Consider the following 5,500-nt stretch of genomic DNA (forward strand, 5'->3'; position numbering starts at 1 on the left):
CTTGTAAGTCGAGGACACCCTTTATTTCCAAAGCTCGTATTTCAACTAATAATTTTCTATTATCAAACCATCTTTCAAAAATTAGCTTTTCAAAATTTGTCCATCAGAAACCAAAACCTGCTTTTAAATTATTCGCTTTGATTTCAATATTCTATAACTGATATTCTTCTATTTCAATTCATTTGCAATTCATAAAGCCTTTATCCTAAACTTTACCATTACACACCACATAGATATACCAAAAAGCTTAGGATTTATTCCCTTTTTTCATTGTTGGAAAACATTCATATATAAAAGTTTTATACAGTTTAAACTTTCAAATAAATAGCTCTCTCTCTCTCTCTCTCTCTCTCTCTCTCTCTCTCTCTCTCTCTCTCTCTCTCTCTCTAGCTCCCTGTCTCCCCACATACATACATACATACATACATACATACACACACATATATATATATATATATATATATATATATATATATATATATATATATATATATATACACACATATATATGTATATTCCTTTCTGAGTGCGGATACCTTACCGTGTACTACTGGTCAGGGCCACCAATACTAGGTTGGTTTGCTGTGAGTGATCAGACTAGTCTCCAACCATCACCAATCCACACTGGCCAACAAAGTGAGGAAAACGGGCCAAACACAAGCATGAATACACATGTCTGAGGTCTTTGTCCAGCAGTAAGCTAGAAACGGCGGCATTTGTTGTGTTTGTTTGTATGTATGTATGAGTGTGTGTGTATATATATATATATATATATATATATATATATATATATATATATATATATATGTGTGTGTGTGTATATATATATACTGTGTATATATATATATATATATATATATATATATATATATATATATATATATATATATATATATATATATATATATATTGATTTGGTCGAGGTTATGTTAAATCATATGTCTTATTTCATGTTCATAACCGTTTATAAACAATAAAAAAGTCAAGAGAGAAAATTTCTTATTTAGCAAAGAAGTCTATATTTTTCCACAAAAGTGCTATGACAGCTAAAATAATTGGTTTTAGATCTTGAAAACTTTGATGGTGAAATTCAAGAACTTTTATGGCGAAATTTCAGAACTTTGATGGTGATTTTTTAGAATTGTTTATGGTGAAATTTAAAAAAAAAAATTTATGGTAAAATTTCAGAAGTTTGATGGTAAAATTTCCAACCTTTGGTGGTAAAATTTCAGACCTTTGATGGTTAAATTTCAGAAATTTGATGGTGAAATTTCAAAAATTCTTATGGTGAAATTTCAGACCTTTGATGGAGAAATCTCCGGCTTTCAAGGTTAAATTTCCGACCTGTGATGGTGAAACTTCAGAGCTTTTTTGGTAAAGTTTCAGAACTTTGATGGTGAAATTTCAGAACTTTGATGGTGAAATTTCACAGCTTTGTTGGCGATTTTCTAAAATTCTTATGGTAAAACTTCAGACCTTTGATGGTGAAATTTCCGACCTTTGATGGTGAAATTTCACAACTTTGATGGTAAAGTTTCAGAACTTTGATAGTAAAATTTCAGACCTTTGATGGTGAAATTTCAGACCTTTGATGATAAAGTTTCAGAACTTTGATGGGAAAATTTCAGAACTTTAATGGTGAAGTTTCAGACCTTTAATGGTAAAGTTTCAGAACTTTGAAGGTAAAACTTCAGAACTTGGATGGTAAAATTTCAGAACTTTGATGGTGAAATTTCAGACCTTTGATCGTGAAATTTCAGAAGTTTGACGGTGAAATTTCAGACCTTTAATGGTGAAATTTCAGAACTTTGATGGTGAAATTTCAAAAATTCTTATGGTGAAATTTGAGACCCTTGTGATGGTGAAATTTCAGAGCTTTGAGGTGAAATTTCAGAACTTTGCTGGTAAAATTTCAGACCTTTGATGGTGAAATTTCGGATCTTTGATGGTGAAATTTTAGAACTTTGATGGTAAAGTTTCAGAACTTTGATGGTAAAATTTCCGACCTTTAATGGTGAAATTTGAGACCTTTGTGATGGTGAAATTTCAGAACTTTGAGGTGAAATTTCAGAACTTTAATGGTAAATTTTCAGAACTTTCAGTAACATTTCAGACCTTTGATAGTGTAATTTCAGAACTTTGATCGTAAAGTTTCAGAACATAGATGGTGAAATTTCAGAATCTTTTATGGTGAAATTTCAGACCTTTGATGGTGAAATTTCAGAACTTTGATGGTGAAGTTTCAGACCGTTGATGGTGAAGTTTCAGAACTTTGATGGTGAAATTTCAGACCTTTGATGGTGAAATTTCAGACCTTTGATGGTAAAACTTCTGACCTTTGACTGTGTAATTTCAGAACTTTGATGGTAAAGTTTCAGAACTTTGATGGTAAAGTTTCAGAACTTTGATGGTAAAATTTCAGACCTTTGATGGTGTAATTTCAGAACTTTGATGGTAAAGTTTCAGAATTTTGATGGTCAAATTTCAGAATTTTTAATGGTGAAACTTCAGACCTTTGATGGTGAAATTTCAGAACTATGATGGTGAAATTTCAGAATATTTTATGGTAAAATTTCAGACCTTTGATGGTGACATTTCAGACCTTTGATGGTGAAATTTCTGAATTTTTAATGGTGAAACTTCAGACTTTTGATGGTGAAATTTCAGAACTATGATGGTGAAATTTCAGAACTTTGATGGTAAAATTTCAGAACTTTGATGGTGAAATTTCATAACTTTGATTGTGCAATTTCAGAACTTTATAGTAAAATTTCAGACCTTTGATGGCGACATTTCAGACCTTTGATGGTAAAAATTCAGAATCTTTAATGGTGAAACTTCAGACTGTTGATGGTAAGGTTTCAGAACTATGAAGGCGAAATTTCAGAATCTTTTATGGTGAAATTTATGAACTTTGATGGTGAAATAGCTGAATAATTCGTTTTAATTTCAACAGTATGCTGATGGGGTTATTTTCAATTCATCTTTGTCTTTTATCGTAACGAAATTTCTGTCATTGCGAGTTGATAATGTAAATTTCTATCATTTCGGGTGGCATGATGAACATTGATCACAATTCCTGATTCATTATAATTCAATGATGAAGAAAATTTTAAAATATTTTCAATTCATCATAAAAAATACTTTTGACAGGTCGTTGGTAATATAATGAATGAAATATGAATCTTTTTTAAAATATAGTGTATAATATATTTGCAATCCTCTTTCATCACTTTAATAAAATCATAAAAAAAAATTGTGATTGCTTTTCATATAAATGGCATTTACTGCGAATATTAGATTTTCTTAGTTGTCAAAATAATTTTTATCGATATTTTCTTATCATTTTTTTTTCCTTTCTACACTTCCAGAATCGCGCTGGGCAAAACTGTTAACTTTCCATGTTCAAAGTTTGTATTCAATTTTTTCCCCCTTCTAGAGATATTACTGTTTCCGCTGTGTGATATACGTATAAAGAAAAAGAAATATATCCTAGAGTTTTATCGAGATTAAACTTCCGTGAACGATAGATGCATATCCTTCCGGTCTCTTTTGGTTGATATGGATACCAACGCACAAACATACATGTGTATGTATGTATGTATACACACACACACACACACGAACAAAAACAAAAAATACAGCTGTCTCTAGTCCACTGCCGGACAAAGGCCAAACATGTCGATTCATGTCTGGGGTTTGGCCATTTTCATCAAAACGCTGGCCAGTGCGGTTTGGTGATGGTGGGAGATTTTCGTCTGATCGCTCACAGCATTGCAACCTAGTATGGGTGGGCCTGACTAGTAGAGATTTGCTGGTCATGGCTATACGCAAAAGTTTTCACCACGTTAAGATATCTTCACTATGATGGATATAGACAAATATATGGACATAAATACACTATATATATATATATATATATATATATATATATATATACTGTATATATATATATATATATATATATACTGTATATATATATATATATATATATATATATATATATACACTATATATATATATATATATATATACTGTATATATATATATATATATATATATATATATATATATACATATATATATATATATATGTATATATATATATATATATATACAGTATATATATATATATATATATATATATATATATATATATATATATACAGTATATATATATATATATATATATATATATATATATATATATACTGTATATATATATATATATATATACATATATATATATATATATATATATATATGTATATATATATATATATATATATATATATATATACTGTATATATATATATATACATATATATATATATATATATATATATATATATATATATATATATATATATATATATATATATATATATAAGCCTTTTTTCCCCTTTGCAGTTGTTTATACCAGAAGTCACAACATTACTCAACTTTCTCAGCAAATCTTACAGATGATAATGTTTGTATAAATCTTTGCCATCACCCAAAAAGATGCTGCTAACTTTTCAATGCTAAGTGACCTGGTTGCTAAAGCAAGAGTCAATATATACACTTCATACCACTCACACTTCTCCGAAGCTTACCAAACTGCTTCCAGTAAATTCAAACTTTTTACTTCAACCCTCATCCTCATCAGCTTCTTTCTTTTCTTCATCTCCATCCTCTTCCTCATCAGCTTCTTTCTTTTCTTCATCTCCATCCTCTTCCTCATCAGCTTCTTTCTTTTCTTCATCTCCATCCTCTTCCTCATCAGCTTCTTCCTCCCCATCTTCATCCCCTTCCTCATCTTCATCAGCTTCTTCTTCGTTTTCCTCATCTTCATCAGCCTCTTCATCCTCATCTTCATCAGCCTCTTCAACCTCATCAGATTCTTCCTCTCAACCCTCTTCCTCTTCAACCTCATCCTTATTGTCGTCTTCATCATCACCTGCCTCAACCTCATCATCATCATCAGCCTCACCTTCATCGTCTTCCTCCTCCTCTTCCTCTACCTCTAACAGATGTCGAAAGTTCATTGATACCAAAGTTCACTAATACCAAAAGATTACAGTCTATAATTCCAAATCTTTACACCAAAGCATTAACTAACTGGTAACGTCCTTGCCTGGTGATCGCCCGACTGGGGTTTTATTCAGGTTCAAACTCGTTAGTTACTTCGATCGCTGAAACCTTACCATCCTTGTGAGCTAAGCACGGGGGTTTGGGTGAGCCTATAGGTCTACCTTCTGAGCAATCAGCAGCCATTGCGTGGCCCTTCCTGGTTTCTAGCTGTGGTTGCAGAGGGGTCTTGCACGCAGATCATATGTATATATGGCCAGTAACTATAATCAATTTTTTCTAATGAGGCGCATTTGCACCGACTCGCAGAGATGCCCTTTTGGCTCGGAAAAAGTTTCCTGCTATCTGATTGGTTAGAATTATCTCGCCCAACCAACCAGCGATCAGGAAACGTTTCCGAGCTAGAAGGGCACCCCTGCGAGTCGGTGCA

General features: G+C 31.5%; 1 pseudogene; it reads right to left on the reverse strand.

Annotated features, from left to right (window-relative positions):
* Nucleotides 1-4,628: 4,628 nt before the first annotated feature.
* On the reverse strand, nt 4,629-5,256 carry LOC137656314 (parathymosin-like; annotated as a pseudogene).
* Between the last annotated feature and the right edge of the window lie 244 nt (nt 5,257-5,500).

The sequence above is a fragment of the Palaemon carinicauda genome, chromosome 17 (genome assembly GCF_036898095.1).
Source record: "Palaemon carinicauda isolate YSFRI2023 chromosome 17, ASM3689809v2, whole genome shotgun sequence".
NCBI lineage: Eukaryota > Metazoa > Arthropoda > Malacostraca > Decapoda > Palaemonidae > Palaemon > Palaemon carinicauda.